Raw genomic sequence first — 20,291 nt, 5'->3', positions numbered from 1 at the left:
TGCAATGTTTTTTGCATTTTTTGAAAAACATGCATAATGATAATCATTTGAAACCGTAGTATGCTACGCTGCTGTTACATCATGACCTCACTGCACTGATTGTGTAATGCAGTAATGTATTTTGCATTTGCCATTCATTTTTTTGTAAAAATGTCTCTACCTTTGGCAGTCTGATGAAATGAGTGAAGATGCTAAAAATGTGGATTGATGTTCTTAATTTGGAAAAGTCGAATGCATTGCATTGTGGGATGCAGTATTTTTTGCATTGTTTACTTTGTATTTTTTTTAAATAATATGCCTAATGATAGTTGTATTAATTAGCTGTACTAAACTGTTGTCACATCATAACCTCACAACTCAGCTGTATTTTGTGCTTTTCATCTTTTTTTAATGTCTCAAACTTTGGCAGTCTGATCAAATAATGGGTCAAGAAGGAGATGTTTTGCAATCATAAATTAATTAATAAATTGCATTTGTTTTCCCAAATTATTAATTAAATTAAATTAAATTTAGTCCTGAATTTTTGTGTTGCTTTCCCTCATTTATTTTTTATTTACAGTATTTGTTTATTTTGTCCCATTCGGACTAATTGATTATAGCAGATTCAATATATAAACATGTATAATAAATGCAAACAAATGAAGGTGAGCTAGTACTTTTTATACAGTGCTAAACTCAGTATACATTAACTTATTGCACAGATGCATTTAAATTCAATTGCATGTATGTCAAATACACATAATATTCTCAGAGCAGACCGTGATGTCGCTGTCGATGAGATCTAACGTTATTCTTGCTGTTGTGCATTTTCACAGGCCGTTGTGATTCAGCTGTCAGTCCATCAGGTCAGCGTTCCTGATTTCTGCTGGAACGCTCTGGATCGTCTCGGTGAGTCTCAGGTGCTCATTACGGCTCGCAGCAGGTGACCGCTCATTTCACCCGCGTCCGCTGATCTCAGTTCAGCCTTGTGCGCTCGTTCTAACGGGGTCGCGTGTCCCACGTCTCTGCCTGACCTCACAAACATGCCGTCATCATGCGAAGCAGAAGTTTTGCAGAAAGCCAGATGTCTGACAGCATGCTTTTATCATGTACGTTTGCACATTTCTCTCGTTTCTTTGTTTGCGTGTGCGTGACAGGGGTGTTAATGTAACGTAAACTCTGTTTGTATTTATATTCACACGGGATATTAATTTCACAGAAAAACAAGTAGTTTTTTGGTCACATGAGTTTTACAGTATGTGAGATGAATTTGATCAGAAGAGCTGCTTGCTCGATGTATGGATTTGTGTGGTGTGTAAAGTGCAGTGCAATGCATTTTGGGAAAATCTGAAGATAGCTTGTGATTGGCTAAACGATTTTATGAGCTCAAGTCACATGCATACAGAATGTAAGTGCTTTTATAATGCATAAAATATATATACTACATGATATTGATATTACTGCTAGAACTATGCATTTTAGCATTATTATACACAGCTTGTGACAGCCACTTTAAGAAATTACCTCACAAATATAAAGTGTTTCTGCAGGTCTTAAAGTATTAAATTTGGACAAAAAATCTTTGCAATTAATATTTTTGTCTTATTTTTCAGCACAGATATCTAAACATCCATAAATAAACATTTGTTTGAGATGCAAAATTAAGCTGTCTTGTTTTCTGAGAAATTTTGCAAATTTAACTGCTAAACTTGTTTATTTTTCTGACCTTACTGACAAATATTTGTTCATGTTAATCATAAACAATTTTTCCAAGTTTATACTATCATTTAGACATCATATGGTATGTTTATTATCAGTTTTCCTTGTGTGGATCATTGGTTGGTGTCTGGTTATCTTTCAGTCAGTGAATTTGTCATTTATTTGTTGGTTCTTTCATTATTGTGTTTGTAGTGTTGTAGTACGTCTCATCTTCATTGGTCAGCTGTGCTTTTAAATCTGACACCTGGAATGAACTGGGTCTCATGTTGAGCGTTGCTTGTCTAGTGAAGTGGAAGAGGACAGAAGATGTAATTTTAAACTAGTGGATATGAGATCTGGGATATGAGCGGCGTGTGTTATTAAGGCTGTCAGCACTGGCATATGGCAGACGCGTCGACGCTGAGCTTTTGTGTGTCTTTCGTATGGATTCTGTGCGCTCTCTTCACATATGTTACAGCATCTTAAGACACATCGCACCTGAACCAAACACTGAGACGACAGCGTGGAGCCTGACAATCAGGAAAAATACACATTAGGGTTTTTAAAACGTTAGTCAAGTTTAAAATGCTCATATAATACTCATTTGAAATCATATTTAAGGTTTGAAAGCTAATTCTTTATTTGAATAGGTCACCTAAAAATTTGTAAGTCTCTTTGGACAAAAGCATCTGCTAAATTAATAAATGTAAATATAAAATAAAAATGCATTCATTTACTCATCCTCATGTTGTTTCAGACTTGATTGACTTTCTACCGTGAAACAAAGTTTATTTTCTTTACAAACATTTTCTTATCATCACTTATGAAGGCCCAAATCTGAAGAAATTAAAAATTAATGTATAAATAAATGTAACAATAGGAAAATAAATAAAGGATTATTTGATAAAACAAATACAATTATTTTTTATTTTCTGTATTTATTTAAACTTTTTATTTTTGTGAATTTTAATTTTTTTTTATTCTTTCTTTATTTGTACATTCATTTATTTTTGTATTTACTCCCACATGTATTTCACTTAATTTCCATATTAAGTGTGTAATTTGCTTAATGTTTAGAAATGGATATTGATTATAACAGATATAAAATATAAAAAAAATACAAACAAATTGATATGAGCTATTACTGTTTATACAAAGTCAGATATAATAAATAAGTATAAATAAGTATCCTTGTTGATCCTTCTACATACGTTTAAGACGTTGGGGACTGGTGCTTTCAAGCTCCAAAAATATATAAAAATACCATAAATTTATCATAAAAATGGTTCATATAAAACCTGCAACATATTCCAAGATTTAGGTCATATGATTTATGTTTTCTGTAAGAAACTGACAATTTAAGTTGTAATTCACGTCATTTGATGTTATATAGCTGGACAGTTCTGTTCACACACACACACACACACACACACACACACATATGCATTTAAAAAAAAAACTTTAGTGTTTTAATGAATGAAGAAAGAAAGTCATACAGGTTGGAAACATGATGCTCATGAGTAAATTTTGTGATGTAAACGTGCAAAGCTCATCTTTACACCGGATCAGTCTGTATTTTTGACTATTTTTGACTGTATTTGTTTGATCAAGAGTCGTGTTTCTCTTCTGGAAACTAGAAAGTGATTTAGTGAAAGATTCTCTCATGTGGAGAGACATTTAGGTCACAATAAAAAAAGATCATTGTTGTGCTTGCAGGACCGTTCATCCCAGCTGTAGTGTGTGTGTGTGTGTGTGCGCGCACAGAATTAGAGGACCCCCGCGGCACAGAAATTGCCATGTCATAATTTATGACTTAAAAAGCATTAATGTTTCAGCATGCAGCGAGAGGCGGTGCATTCTGTTTGAGGCAATCATTTCCTTAGTGAATGATTTATGTCATATCAAAGTTTTATAGGATAAACAGTAACATCAACACTGTGCCACAGACCTGCAGGAATTCAGCCTTCCAACTTTCACATCCAAACGCTGCTCGCATTACAGAAAAACACAGAGTTTAGTACGGACTCGATGGAGAGTCGAACACCGGTGCCGGAAGTTAGACACACACACACACACACACACAAACAAACACAAACAAACACTGTGGGAATATAAGCGTTCTCGTGGGAACTTCTGATTTATTTCTGTGTGATATTTGAAAGTGCATTGCCTGTGTCTTTGAACAGGTGTGAAACTGCAATAGCATTTGTAAAAAGATACAGATATTATAATAGATATAAAAAAAAACATTTTGTACAATATATATAAATTTTATGTGGATTGTTAATGGGTTTGTCCTGTAATGGCATGCGGTATAAGGTTGAAAATTTGCGTAGGGGTAATTAAACATCTTTTATTTCAAAATTAAACATTTTATCAAAGTTTGATACAATATTTTAAACTACTGAGAAGTAAAAATCACCTGTCAGTTGTATTATGTATTACGTAATTACGTCCTAGACGGCATGCTGAAGCCGCTTAGGCTGCCATTTTCTTCTTTTTGTAAACAGTAAATTTCATTTAACTTTACTTGAAAAATTATTGCAAACTTTTTGCCTCAGAAAAATTAGTTAAGGTAATTGAGTACATTCAAGTTTTCATAAATTGGCTTCTGAGTAAATTTGAATATATTGAGCAACCTTAACTAGATTTATTTTTTTTGAGGCAGTAAGTTAGCAAGTTTTTTGCAAGTAGCTTTACATTTAAATTTACAGTGTGATAATGTAGTCAGAATATCTACAGATTGAATATCTCTCACAGACATAGTTTTGGACACATGGCAGCATTAATTCATCAGCAGCTTTACTCTTCTATCTTTCATTCACCCTTTTTGAATGAAACAACGTGCAATGAAACTCGAGATCTGACTCTGATATGATGCCATGCCTCTGTGTGGTCGTTTAAGGGCAGAATTGAATTGGTTTTATAAGATTTTCCCCCTTTGCTTTACAGGTTTCTTTTTTTCCATTGGAATTGAAATGTAATTTTGAATGAATAATGCATCTTCCTAAAGGCGTCCAAATATTTAAAGGCGTGAGAGGAAAAAAAGAGCACAAAGCGTTTACGTGACACCGGAAATTGGCATGGCATCCGTCGACAGACACAGACGCCAGCGCACACAGGGGTATCAGTGTGGCGCGTTATGGGTAGACGTCTGCAGGGGGCATTTTACAAAGGATTCTGGGATCTCAGACGCATGCAGAGAGGACACTACACTCGTTACAGCTCGTTAAAGAGCTTACCGTGATTCTTTTAACACTGTGAGTCTGAGCGTGATTTTGTTGAATATCTGTCTAGCGGATTATTGCTAATATTTTATTACCAGCGCGAGGATCCCGCAGATTTTTGAGCTCATGAAGCTGATTGATTGAGTGCGGCTTTAAACAGATGCTAAGCTTTACCTGTGCCAAATGGGTTTAATAATATTAAAGTTTAGTGTGTCCATTGTCCTGCAACGTGACTGATTCCTCAAATCACGTGTCATTTTGTGTTCCAATCAGTAACTTTTAATGGAAATTTCGGTTGATTCTGATTAAGCAACATTTAGCGGTCAGATATTTTTGCATAATGATGCTAAATTGTATTTTTGGCTTTTATTTATGACCATTGCTGACTGAAGTGAAATTGCTTTGTAGATCTTCACTATACATTGTAACCCTCTGATGGATGGTGAGTGCATATATAATAATTCAGAATAATTAATTCCATATTAATAGATCTGAAACCATATGTTCTTGTTCTGAAATGTAAAAAACCCCAAAACACTAAAAATTGTAATGACTGAAACCGAAAATAGAAAATATAAAAAATTAAAAATTAATAAAACAAAAAAGAGCAAGTTAAACTAAAATTTTAAAATGTCTCAAACTGAAAATATAAAAAAAATACAAATTTATTAGTATATAAATAATACTAAAATCCATACAATAAAAGTCAATGGGGTCCAATGTTGTTTAGACCCCAAAGTTCCTCAAAATAGCTTCTTTTGTCAACAAAGGCAGTCATTTATGTTTGGAACAACTTGAGGTCGAGTGATGAGAGAATGTTAATTTTTGCATTAAAATATATGATGAACAAACAATCAAATGTACATTATTATTATTTTTAACTTGGGTTGAACAAATAATTTTTGCTTAGATGGAACAGCAGCTACGCTAATTATGTCTCTATTTGTTTCTCTGTTGATTAACATCCCGTGGTAACTAGGAATGACAGAAGCTTCAGTCTGGATCCAACACTTAAATTATCTGAGATGACCGAACACCTGAGAAAAGATGATGCCAACCCCTCAGAGGACCTCAGAGGATGCCAACGCTCAGACAACATACAGAATTACAAAAGTTAAATATATTAAGGTTCTGCAATATATAAATATATTGTGGAAACTTAATTTCCTGTAGAGCTGCTTTGCAACGATTTGTATCGTAAAAAGCGCTATACAAATAAACTTAAACTTGACTTTGCTATGACAATCTGGCGCTTCTGAATCAGCGACTGTATGTTTTATTAGTTTAAGTATTTGCTATTGACTGTTTAAATGCGGAATTTTGCGCGTTGTGTGAGAGAGAGAGAGTCACAGCGCAGTGTCGTTTGTGTTTGTGTGTGTGTGTGTGTGTGTGTGTGTGTGTGAGAGAGAGAGAGAGAGAGAGTCACAGCGCAGTGTCGTTTGTGTGTGTGTGTGCTTGAGTGTGTGAGAGAGGGAGAAACGGTCACACAACCGGTCACCACATACGAGCTTCATCACTGTGTCTGTCATGCGACTCTGTTCCTCTCTCGCGCTTGAACTGATGGTAAAACTAAGGACATTATTAACGGTCTTTACTATAATTTTGAAAGCTAAAGCTCGCGATTATGGAAAGGGGCGTTACGTTTCCGACGCGGCTTGTGGTGTTCGGCCAATCACAATGCACTGTGCCAGCTGGACAATCAGAGCAGACAGTGCTTGTTGAAAGGATGGACTTTGTAGAAAAAGAAGTGTTTGAGAGAGGCGGGGCATAGAGGACCTACAATAATGTACAGTATTTGAAAAATAATGTGTTTTTTGAACATTAAAGCATGTCAACATATTCTGTTACACCAAATACACAAAATAATGATCTTTAAAAAAGCATCATATGACCCCTTTAAATCCATAAAGATTATCAACAAATAACTAGGGCTGTGTATTGGCAAGAATCTGGCGATATGATGCGTATCACGATACAGGGGTTGCGATACGACATAGCGATACATTGCGATACTGTAAGCATTGCAATATATTGGGATATTTCTTATTTTAGGAATAGGATATATATTTTTTTAGGAAAGTTGTCATTAAGAACACACCACCATATGCAAACCTTAGCAAAAAATAAATAAATAAAAATAGTTTAACCAGAACACACTGCAGAATACACTGGGATCTGCATTTGCAATAATCAGTCCCTATAACATACAACATGATTGAACCACTTTTTGTGCAGTATGAGTAAAGCGATAAACGATAAAATTATATATTTATAGACTCTACTTTAAAGGTTCACAGTTTAAGTTTACAATTGTGACATTTGATCTGAACAAAAAATGACATCTGCTTAATATCAATGAAAACTAATATGCTTGCAGGATTCCTAAAGAAAACAAAACAATTGTAAAACAATCAAATAAATACAGACATTCTCAGAACTTTTCAACTTGGATTTCACAGGTTTTTCAGTTTGTATTTATGTTCTGCGTAGAATCGTTGAGACTGCGACGCGAGCACCGCCTCAACTGCACAAAACACCCCCGAATCACGAGAGAAAGCTGCAGCCAAGCGGCGACTCTACCGCCTGCCGCGCACCGCGCAAAGGCTCTTCAACACGGGACGCGGCAAGCGACAGAACCAAGGTTGCGCTCGCACCGTGGTCCCGGGCCGGACATTACCACAAAAGCCCAAATGGCGTCACACTTCAGCTTTGTACATCGAAACGAGAACTGAAACAATCCCTTCATCCTCCATTACTGGCAGCGAACTATATTAACGCTAACATTAGTGGAGTGCCCTGATGCTAGTATTTCCTGTCACTGTTTAAATTCAGAGATAAAGACTGATATCTAGCGGTCGGGATATGAACTCAAAACAACTGCCATGAATCTTGTATTCATACTTATCACATTTCTAAGTCAGCATAGTATGTCAGACTCAGTAAGGTAGCAGACTGAGAAGTTAGTATCTTTCTGCAGTCCAATAGACGGCAGTGCAGTGGTGGTTTGAGTCTGTTGAATGGTGATTTAATGCTATGTTGACACCTAGTTGGAGAGACTCGATGCCATGAATTTCACACAATCTGTCATATTTTTGATGAATAAATAAAAAACTGGTTAGTACACTTAAATCAAATCGCGATATTATATAGTGTCTGTGAATATTAAACTGCAAAAAGGCTATTTTAAATCTGAATCCTCATGTTCTGCATGTTCATTTGATTACCAGAAAATACATAACGCAGAATTTGTGGGAAAAAAAATATTATTCATATTTATTCATTTAGAACCTGCCGCTGTTGGATTGGCAGTAGCTGCCCTACACAGTTATGTTGTTTATTTTCTTTAAGTTAAAGATGTCAGGCTCATTTTGAATAATAAAGTTTTTTGTTAAATACCCTACCACAATTACATATTTTTGTCACATTGTTTGATCACCGCATTTGAGTTATCATTGCTAAAAATGTGTTTATGTATGTATATACTGTATTCTCTATACAGTACCAGTAAAAAGTTTGGACATACGAATGGGAAGTGTTTCCAAACGTTTTACTGGTACTGTACTATAATATACGCATAAAGAATATCGGCCGATATATCGATATCAGACTTTTTTTACTCCATAATATCGGTATCGGCATCGGGCCCAAAAAAATCTATATCGGCCAGGCTTCATTGGATATGATGCATGCTGTGTTTTAGGGCTTCACCAGGATCTTGTGATTTCGGGACCGGATGTGTGCGAGTCTCTCCTTCACATGAGGTCAATGTGTCTGTGGCCGCTAAATGACTGCAGTGCCGTAAGTGTATTCGCTTCATTTGCTGTTGTCCAAACATCTGTCTGTCTCTCTCTCTCTCCCTGCAGGTTTGTGTTTATGGCATTAGTGCTGTCTCACATGGCTGTACTTCACAAGGAGGATATGTGTAATTATATTAAACATGCTCCATCTACTAACCCCCTACACACACACACACACACACTCTCTCTCACACACACATACATACACACACACACACACACACACACGCGCTTTCTGCTTTGCCTGGATAGGCAACTCACCCCTAGTGCCTCTCTCTCTCTCCCTCTCTTGCTCGCTCGCCCCCGCCACACCTCTGCACCCTCATCATGGTCATTACAGAAAATGACATTTACTGTATGTTAGTTCATCTGTTTTCAAGAGCTTCATGTTCTTATGTGAAATATTGAGATTTTAGTGTATTTTACTGTGATGTTTTTGAGCAATGTTTTGACCAATTGAAATCTTACTATAATACACTACACTAATTTATATATATATATATATATGTTTAATATGCATTTTATATATATATATATATATATATATATATATATATATATATATATATATATATATATATATATATATATATATATATATATATATATATATATTTTTTTTTTTACCATTATAATATATAACAATATATAATATATTTAAAAAATATATATTGTCTTATCTTTATAATATTCATTTATATTATTTAATATTATAACAATATTATATAATTGTTTTTTATTTCAAAATAATAAAATGTTTGTGTGTGTGTAAAATGTATGACATTTACATTTAATTTTTTTTTTACATATGCATTTGCCAAATGCTTGCTAGTGCAATGCTGTAGTTTAAACTGCATTAATGCATGTTTATTTTGTATATATTAATTGTTAATATTATGTAATTTTAATTGTTAATAATATGTAATTATTTATTTATAGAAGGTTTAGCATATTTGAAATATTAGATGCTACTTTTACAGAATAGTAACACGTTTGGGAACCTGTTTGACGACAAATTCTTCTATAGAATATTTATCTTCAGAAAACGTCCCCATGAGTTTTAAAAGACAGAAGTTTAGCTCTAGTTGTCTGTCTGTCTGTTGTCTGCAAATGCACAATATTTTATGCTGTGTTTAAGGCTAATTAGAATGCGGCAAGACCTAAAATCAATATACAGAACCAGGATCTTTCTACTTCATGTAATATGAGGGGTTATATAAAGTTAATGAAAATCTGAGGTGTGTGTGATGTTGGGCTGCAAACATAATTCAGGAGCTCAGTGCAGTGTTATGCCAGCTGAGACCCACAGCCGTCTCTCTCTCTCTCTCTGTGTCTTTTTCTCGCTGCTTCAAGGCTGTAGGCCATGCAGAAACACTCTTCTGTTATCACTCGTGTTTTCTGTGCTCGCTGATGTCTCTGCTCTTTGCTCTGTGTGTGTGTGTGTCTCTCTGCAGTTCGAGGTCATCATTCAGCCCTGATCTCACTGACCTTTCAAATAAAGAGTCAGAGAATCAATCTAGTGTCTGTTTCTTCTGCACTAGATTATTTGGGAGATTGAGCTTTTGATAGTGTTATAACTATGGATTAATGTCACAGTTCAGCCATTCTGTTGCTTTATATTTCTCTTCAGCTGCTCCAAACCCTACATAAACAGCACCCTTCTAAGGGAAAGTCCTGTGGAAGTGGAAATTATCCTCTTAAGTGGGTGATTTGGACACAGAACAGACAAATATTGGTTGAAATAGTCTTTTTAAATGGATTGAACTATTTTATTGATAACTTTGGTTTTATAATTATAGATGATAAAAAGAAAATTTGTAGCTCGAGTGCAATACGAGTCGCTTTGGATAAAATGCATGAATGTAAATGTTTATCATTTCTTTGTTTCTAATGTTTAACATGATCTTTACTTAATATCCTAATGATTTTTGGCATAAAAGAAAAATCAATAATTTTGACCCATACAATGTATTTTTGGCTATTGCTACAAATATACCCCAGCGACTTAAGACTGGTTTTGTGCTCCAGGGTCACAAATGTTTATTATTTGGAGTATGCATGGAGATTTCATTGTGTATATACCATGGAATGAAGAAAAGAGTATCTGCCATGTCATTGTGATCTTGTGGAACTATGGGCCGAGAGGCCATATATTCCTGAAAATGAACTTGAATTAATGAAAAATCTAAAAATTATAAAACCGCCTAAAACTAAAATTAAAGTGAGAGTCAACTAAAATCTATTTCAAATAGTTAGCAAAAACTATAAAAGTGTATCAAGGATACTAAAATAACTTTGGGATTCAGTCGATGTGTAGTGTGGAGCAAAGGCTGGCTTATTGCCCGTTTTCTTTGGAAGGCGGGGCTTACTCTTCTAGAGCTGCCATATTTGGGCATTTGTTCCTCTTTCTCCCTTTCATTATAATAGTAGTGTTCTGTCTCAGATATATAGAGTCTATGTAGTGTTTCCACTTAAAGCACATTGAGTATTGAATGAAGCATCTGTCTGTGTTTCATGTTGTAGACAGCTGCAGAGATGATGCTACTACAGTCTGCCAGAGACTGATTCAGAGACTGTAAGAGGAACAAACCCACCGCTGGGACTGTGAGCTTCACACCTGTGAGTGTGTGTGTGTGTGTGTGTGTGTGTGTGTGTGGATACACACATTTGCATTTAATTATTTTCCCCTCTAGTCTTGGTAACTACAGATCTGAGCTCTGCTGTGGCTCGAGAGCTCTTCTCGTCTCATCTGGTCTCTTCTCTTCTCTTCTCGTCTTGTCTTTTCTCATCGTGTTTCTCCTCTCGCTCTCTCTCGCTCTCTCACTCTGTGTACCGCAGGGACTCGTGCCATGCTGTGTTGGGTGGCACCCGTGTGCCCTCATCTGCTGACTCCTACACTTCCATAGTGAGATTTATGCTAAATATGCATATCTTAATTGCATTATTCAAAATAATTAGCTAATATATTTTTGCATAATGACAAGGTAAGCAAATAGTGTCTCTGTGCTCTGTGTGCTGTGGCTGGGAAACTTTGCAAAATTAATAGACTCCCAAAATTACTAATTATCTCGTTTTTCCCAGCGTTTCAGAGAGAACTCTTTCCTCCCAAGTGCTGCAGCTAAAGATCTTCACACTGTGTGTGTGTGTGTGTGTGTGTGTGTGTGGCAGTAATTTATCTACAGCCTGTGTGTATATAATGCATTATAATATAAATGCATTCTTTTATAATGCCCTATAATACACTTTATAATCAGGGATGTGTTTTCTTAAATCATTGTAAACACAGTTATTAAACAATGGACCTATTTTTGACTACACCTTTATATATGATGCATTATAATATAGTAATATATATATATTTCATTATAGTGAATTATAATGCATTAGTGCATTTAAGGTACCTATTTTTGGCTGCACATATAGTATAATGCATTATAACATCATAAATACCCATTTTTATTTCATAAAATGCATTATACTCTTTAAACAATGAATGTTAGTATTAAAATGCATTATACCTGTTATAACTTACCTGTTTCACCCTATATAGTATAATGCATTATAAGACATAAATACCATTTGTAATGTGTTTTATGAAATGCATTATCATTCATTATACTCTTTAGATCTGTAACCATAGATATTTAAGCATTATAATGCACAATAACTTATTACACGTACCTGTTTTTCACTACACCTTTGCATAATATAATGCATTAAATCATTATAAATGCACTTTTTTGTTATAATACATTATATGCTTTAGCACTATAATTTTGTACCTATTTTTAGCTACAACTTTATAGTATAATGCATAATAACATGTCATAAATTTAATTTTTTATGTTGAATGAAATGCATTAGACATGTTTTGACTACATGTTTTGACTACATCTTTATATAGTGTAATACATTATAACATAACAAATAGCAATTTTATCAGTGAATTATAATGCATTATACCCTACCAGTATTATAAAGCATTATAACTGTTATTACATGTACCTATTTTTATCTACACCCTTATATAGTGCATGGCATGATTACATTATAAATACCTGTTTATTTTTTTTTTTGTGAAATTTAATATTAGTATTATAAAGCATTATAACTGTTATTACATGTATCTTTTTTTGGTTGTAATGCATTGACATATCATAAATACCAATTTTTAATGTGTTTCCTGCAATGCTTTATAATGCATTATGCTCTTTAGCGCTATAACCATGAATATGTAAGTATTATAATGCATCATAACTGTTGCTGATCTACAGTACATGCTGCACAATGATATCAATTAATCTTACTCCAGATAATTAATATTTTCTTTATTTGTGGAAAGTAGCGAACACTTATCTTCCTGAAGATGAACTGTCCTCTCCAGTCGAGTGCATTATTTAAACTGGAGCTTTTAAAGCACAAATGCTGTTTTCTTACCGCACCATAATCACAGTAATTAATAGAGCGCTTTCAGTATCTCTGACTATCAGGTGCTGGTCATTCATCAGCGCGGCATTAATGAACGTTTGGGCTGGAGGTTCCCAGGCTTTATTAAAGCTTTGTGGAGTTCCTCATTCCCTGCTTTTCCACTAAAACTCCTTTCTTTTGTAAAGCGGATCATTTCAGCAGAAAGAGAGACAATCAACCCGACAAAGGATTCAGATAGTTTTACTCGTGCTTTAAATGTCTGACTGTAATTTCATTACATATTAAACAGGATTTATTTATTGTAATGGAAGATCAATCAAAACATTTTGCAGATAGAAGAAATCCAGTCCTATAAATGTAGCTTTGTAGATGAAGACAGTCAGTAAGTAGTTTCTAATGAGTGCTGAGTAGTTGCTATGCAGTTTAGAAGGCGTTAGTAGTTTTTACCAGGTTTCTAGAGATTTGTGCTTGGTTGCCAGGGTGTTGCTAAGCAGTTAATGTGTATTCAATCTATTTGTTTTCTTTTTATTTATTATACAATTAACAAAAAGCAAAAAAAAGGCCTCTAGCTTGCTCTATTCTTTTTCTATTCTATCCATTTTATTTTTGTTTATTATATAATTAAAAAAAAAAACTTACAACGTGTAATGTGTTAAGCTAACTGAGACTTGTTATAGCACTTGCATATCATTGCTCTTTTGTTGATTTTGATTGCTTCCATTGTCCTCATTTGTAAGTGGCTTTGGATAAAAACGTCTGCTAAATGACTAGATGTACGTAATGTAATGTTTATAACGTGTTCTAAATAGTTGCTTGCAGGCTTTTAGGGAGTTAGCGGTGGTTGCCAGGGAGTTGCTATGCAGACTTTAGGGTGGAGCAGGTTACTAGGGTATTAGTGGTGGTTGCTAGGGCACTGCTATGCAGTTTCTAATATGTTCTGAATGTTATTAACAGGTTTCTATGGTGTTATAAGTGGTTGCCATGGTGTTGCTATGCAGTTACAAAGGTTTTAGTAGTTTCTAACAGATTTCTAGAGAGTTGTGGGTGGTTGCCAGGGTGTTGCTATGCAGTTTCTAACATGTTCTAAATAGTTGCTTGCAGGCTTCTAGGGTATTATTGGTGGTTACCAGGGCGTTGCTAAAGTGAAACAAATACAGTTTCTAAAGTGTTCTGAGGTGTAAGTAGTTTTTTAAAGGTTTCTAGAGAGTTGTGGGTGGTAGCCAGGATGTTGCTAGGCAGTTTCTAAGGTGTCCTGACGACTCAGTGGCAGGTTACAAAGCATCGCTATGCATTTAATGTGTTCAGAATAATTGGTAGCAGATTGCCAGGGTGTTCCTATGCCGTTTCTAGGGTGTTATTTGTGTTTGCTAGGTATTTGCTATGCATTTAAGGGGTTCAGAATAGTTGGCAGCAGGTTGCCAGGGTGTTGCTATGCCGTTTCTAAGGTGTTTGGAGTAGTTGTTTGCAGGTTGATTGGTGGTTGCCAGGGTGTTGCTATGCCGCTTCTAAGGTGTTTGGAGTAGTTGTTTGCACGTTTATTGGTGGTTGCCAGGGTGTTGCTATGCCGCTTCTAAGGTTTTCAGAATAGTTGTTTGCAGGTTTCTAGGGTGTTAATTTTGGTTGCTATGTAGTTTCTAAAGTGTTCCAAGTAGTTTTAACAGGTTTGTAGAGAATTGTAGGTGGTTCCCAGGGCGTTGTTAGGCAGTTTCTAAGGTTTTCCAGATAGTTGTTTGCAGGTTTTTATGGTGTTGTTGGTGGTATACCAGGGTGTTGCTATGCAGTTTCAAAGGTGTGCTGAGTAGTTGTTTGCAGGCTGCTAAGGTATTATTGGTGGTTGCCAGGGTGTTGCTATGTGGTTGCTAGGGTGTCCTGAAGAATCATTCATGTCTGTTAGTTTAATACTTTGTGTTAGATGTTCGATCGCGTCACTCAGACTAATAAAGCTCAGATATTTCCACAGCAAGGCATCCAAACTCTGTCAGAACTAACGCTGTCTTCCTGTCACATTCTTAATTAAGGTACTCAGTGGAAAGCATGAATAACGAAGAGCTCCGGTCTTAACGAGACTCCGTTTTGGCACCGTCTCCACGGCTGCTATGACAACTCAGCGGCCTATAGCAGCGGTCGTCAGACAGCGAGCGGCGTTAGAGCCGCTGCCCGAACAACACAATAGATCACAACTTCATGGATCCCCAATTTAGACTTCAGCCAGCGCGTTAAGGAGGAACGGTGGAGACGGGCCTCCTCGGCGACTCACGGCGGATCGGCGCCACCTTAACACTCGCTCGCTGCCAGCGAGGCCAGCTTTGTTCAAACTGACAGGAATTGGCAGGCAGCCATTTTGTTCACAAATTTACATAAACGCCAAATGGTGTCTGTTTCCTGTAGGTCTTCTAGAATTCTCTTTAAGCAGAGCTCTGTGTGTGTGTGTGTGTGTGTGAGCTTCATCAGGACACACTCCTCATCCCTGTCGTGAAGTCAATGAGCTTCACACTGATGCATATGCGTCGTGCCGTATCTTATTTTAGCCGGATTATTCCGTGACCCCATCAAACAACGAACTGTCCTGCATTTCATGCTTTACTGCATCATTTTTGTGAGTGAACATCCACAAACCTGTCATTTCATCCGCTATGTGTTAAAATAATTGGACTTGATTTATTTTACTCTAAAAGGAATATTTATATTATTTGTTTGTGGATAAAAGTAACATTTCTGAAGTGTCAGTTACCAACTATTTAATGGTGATAATGCAAAAATTGCATAAAAACCAAAAAGCCCTTCTATATTGTATAATTGTGTGTGTATATATATATATGTATGTGTATGTATATATATATATATGTATGTGTGTGTGAGACCCTGGAGCACAAAACCTCTTAAGTCTCTGGGGTATATTTGTAGCAACAGCCAAAAATACATTGTATGGGTCAAAATTATTGATTTTTCTTTTATGCCAAAATCATTAGGACATTAAGTAAAGATCATGTTCCATGAAGATATTCTGTAAATTTCCTACTGTAAATATATCAAAACTTAATTTTTGATTAGTAATATGCATTGCTAAGAACTTCATTTGAACAACTTTAAAGGAGATTTTCTCAATATTGAGATTTTTTTGCCCCCTCAGATTCCAGATTTTCAAATAGCTGTATCTCAGCCAAATATTGTCCTATCATAACAAACCATACATCAATGTAAAGCTTATTTACACACACACACACACACACACACACACACACACACACACATGTTGGTTTTTGTGGTTTATGGGGACTCTCCATAGGCGTAATGGTTTTTATACTGAACAAACTGTGTGTGCTATTGCCCTACACCAACCCTACACCTAAACTTAGCCCTCACAGGAGACTTTGTGCATTTTTAGATTTTCAAAAAAACACCATTTAGTATGTTTTTTTTTTTAAGCCTTTTGAATTACGGGGACATAGGCAGTGTCCTCCTAAACCACCTTCATATTGTAATACCTCTGTCATACCCATGTCATTATACACATTTGTGTCCTCATAAACCACATAAACAAGCACACACACACACACACACACATACATACATATATAATTTTCTAAAATGCATTTATATAACTACATCTTATTTCAATACAATTTTTTATTTGAATTTATTAATTTAAATATATATTACTATATATTTTATAGATTTTTTTTATTTTCATTTTATTATATTATTATTTATTATGTTTTTTTTTTTTTTTTTTTTTTTTGTCCTTTTGGAACATCTTGAACTGTTGTTGTTTTGGAAGAAAAAAACTTTAGACATTTTAGTTTGCATATTTATACATTTTGGGTGAAATACTCCTTTAAGTGAATCCTCCCCCAGTTTTCATGAAAAGAATAAATCTCAATTTTTGAGGGTGAAATGTGACCTGGACTTGTTTTTGTTTTTTTCATGAGATTCACTCTGTTGTCCCAGTGTTCCCCGTAATAGTCGTCTCATTATTTTTGAATAATATCAGGTGCACAAATATTTAAACAAGCATCTGTGAGATGAGAGGAAATCATGCAAATATGAAAAGGTCCTGGAAATGAAGGATTGTGGGATGCGGGCGGCGGCAGACATCTTGGCACGGCGAGCTGATCAATTAGTCTAATCACACCAGTGTCAGTGCTGAGGTTGCATTAATTTTCAATTAATGGTCTGAATCCCTCCTAAAGCTTCTAGAGGCTTCTGGTGCCGCCGCCGAGCGGATCCCACACCTCGCGTTCCCATTGGCTGCTCGGCATTTCATTGCCATGAAAATACCAATCGGTGTTGACAGCGCAGCTCTGGTTTGAGTGTGTGATGATCGCTGGCCTCGGGCTCTGACCGACGCTCCCAGGGTCCTTACTGACCACAAACACGTTTACCAATAAAAGCAGGCTCGCTTTATTCAAGAGAACCTCGTGCCGGAGAACCGATGCTACAAAAACTGTCTGTGTACTGCTTTTCTTTTCTTTTTTTTCCCCCTCAGTCTTCTCTCTCCCCCAGAGCAGTTTCTCCTGGAGCAGATGGATGTTGTTGAGGCTGTTTGTGAGTGTGTGTGTGTGTGTGTGTGTGTGTGTGAGAGATTCCAGTATTCAGCTTTTCCAGGTCAGGGAGGATTTGGTTCTGCCTGGCTGCCTGGTTTGGCCGTGTACTAGGGTTAATTAGTTAACGTTACTAATGTTATTTCAGTTTTTAGGTTGCTGGGCCCTTGACCACTTTTTTGCAAGGCTAAATAAACATAATCAGATCTTTCTTTTCAAAAACGGGTTATCAAATTAAACCATTTTTTTTTTTATTTGAACTAATTTATTAAAAAAAAAAACATAAGCTTATTTTATTTTCATTTTGTTTAACTTGTACCAAAATAATTAAAACTGAATTAAAAAAAAAAAATACTGTACATATAAAAAAAATACAACTAAGGCTTTAAAATAAATTAAAATGAAAACTGAACCTATGAAATAATAGCAAACTATTAAAGTGTCTCAATGATACTGAAATAACATTGGTTTGAAATAAAATAAAATATTTAAAATTTAAACAGATTTTATTTCAGCTAGTTGCCAAGGATTTTCATTTTCATTTAGTTTAACTTGTACAAACTTAATAAATAATTAATTAAAATAAAAAATTACTTTTGTTGTAATGTCAGATAATAAAATAACACACTTTTGACATTTTAAAATTTTTTTTACTTTATTTCAGCTAATTGACAAGGAAACAATTGAGAAAAAATTGGGAAAAATGTATTTAGATGAACTTGATGTACTAAAATAACTATTGTTACTTGAAATAAACAAATTAAACTAAACTCAAATAAAATCTTAAAACCGCTTTTATTTAAGCTACTTAACATGGAAACATTGTTCATTTTCATTTTGTTTAACTTGTACTAAAATAACTAAAATTGAAATAATTATAGACTCTATAGACATAGAAAAAAAAATCCCAAAACTTCAACAATTTTTTTTTTTTTTTTTTTTTTTTTTTTTTTACATTTCAGTTAATGTTTATTTTAAGCAATGAAAATGTTTAATTTTTTTATTTTTAAAGGTTTTGGTTTTAGTTAAGGGTAATAACGCTCGTTCATACGGCATATTTCTTTCAGAACTGATATTGTACACTGAAAAAAAATTATAAACGCAACACTTTAGAGTGGCCTTTTATTGCGGCCAGCCTAAGGCACACCTGTGTAATAATCATGCTGTCTAATCAGCATCTTGATATGCCACGGCAAAGGAGAAGTGCTCACTAACACAGATTTAGACAGATTTGTGAACAATATTTGAGAGAAATAGGCCTTTTGTGTACATAGAAAAAGTCTTAGATCTTTGAGTTCAGCTCATGAAAAATGGGGGCAAAAACAAAAGTGTTGCATTTATAATTTAGTTCAGTGTATTTCATTCTGAATACAACTGCCAAATACTGAAAAGCTTCAATCCATAAACATGTATGTTCTGGAATAAGCACACATGCATGTTTACTGTCTAAATGATGATATACGACAGACTTGTAGTGTTTTATATATATGACTACAAACCCGAAAGCATTTTCAGGATTTAAAGAAACATTTAATTCATGATCCATTTTTCTTTCTCAAATGAGGACATCTCCAGATATAACATAAAAAGCGAATGAATAAATAAAGTGTTTTATTCCGTCTCTCTTTGTCTGTGTTGGTGTGCATGTGAATGTTTGTCAGATCTGTGCCGTTCAACCTCTGGCCTTCTGAGAACTTCACCATCTGTTGTGCTGTAAAAGTGGAGCACGTTCTGCGAATCAACTTCTCCTTCACACCAAACATCGTTTTCTCTTCTGTAATCTGCCGCTTTCCTCTCTTTGTCTTTCAGCTCCTGCATTTGAAATGCCGGAAACGCATAAATGAGAAGCGCCACAGCCTCCTAAAACAGACAAACGGATGAAAGATTCATGAAGTAGGTGAATGCAACGAAACGAGCCGCAGCTCCAAACGCTCATCTCTCTTTCACCTGTGGCCCACCAGACGGCAGAACCAGTGTGTGAGCACAGGTTGAGCCCAGACAGCACCAGGTACCGCGTGTGTGTGTGTGCAGACGGGTCCCATGGGGCGAGGCTCTACAGCTGTAGACAGACACTGAATTTGCTGCATCTGCTGTCCTGACATCTGCAGACTGGGCCGAAGACACATGCTCTGTCTGTATCTGTCTGTCTCACTGAGTGTGAATGTACACTTACACTGCCAAAGGAAAAGGCCTGACTGCAGCTTAAGAACAACAGTGCAAAAGATTATTAATAGATAGTACATTGGTATGACATAAATTATATATTATTATTTATATATTTATTTTTTTAATGCATTTGGAAGATGTTTTTATCTAGAGTGAATTACATTGCATTAAAACCATTCTAAGGCATTATAGGAAAATAAAAAAATATTAATAAAAACCATAATGTTATCTTAATACTAAAATAACACTGGCAACTCTATTGTAACCATCATATTTTCCACCTTCAAAATACATACATACATGCATATATGTGACCCTGCAGCACAAAAGCAGTCTTAAGTCTCGGATATATTTGTAGCAAGAGCCAAAAATACATTGTATGGGTCAAAATTATAGATTTTTTTCTTTTATGCCAAAAATCATTAGGATATTAAGTAAAGATCATGTTCCATGTT

The 20,291-nt window shown here is 35.3% G+C and overlaps 1 protein-coding gene and 1 long non-coding RNA gene across 2 annotated transcripts in view; one reads left to right on the top strand and one right to left on the bottom strand.

Annotated features, from left to right (window-relative positions):
* Nucleotides 1-20,291, bottom strand: part of LOC306861931 (uncharacterized protein) — a 1,169,885-nt gene that overhangs the window by 690,921 nt on the left and 458,673 nt on the right. The gene's annotated exons all lie outside the window — the stretch shown is intronic.
* Nucleotides 1-20,291, top strand: part of LOC306862326 — a 29,159-nt gene that overhangs the window by 2,330 nt on the left and 6,538 nt on the right. Inside the window, exons 2-3 of the long non-coding RNA XR_013783555.1 lie at nucleotides 816-888; nucleotides 19,480-19,567. This is a non-coding gene — a long non-coding RNA (uncharacterized lncRNA). The remainder of the gene's footprint in view (nucleotides 1-815; nucleotides 889-19,479; nucleotides 19,568-20,291) is intronic.

Source organism: Barbus barbus (genome assembly GCF_936440315.1).
Source record: "Barbus barbus genome assembly, chromosome: 43".
NCBI lineage: Eukaryota > Metazoa > Chordata > Actinopteri > Cypriniformes > Cyprinidae > Barbus > Barbus barbus.
Note: the sequence above shows the minus strand (reverse complement) of the source record. Positions and strands in the feature narration are given on the sequence as shown.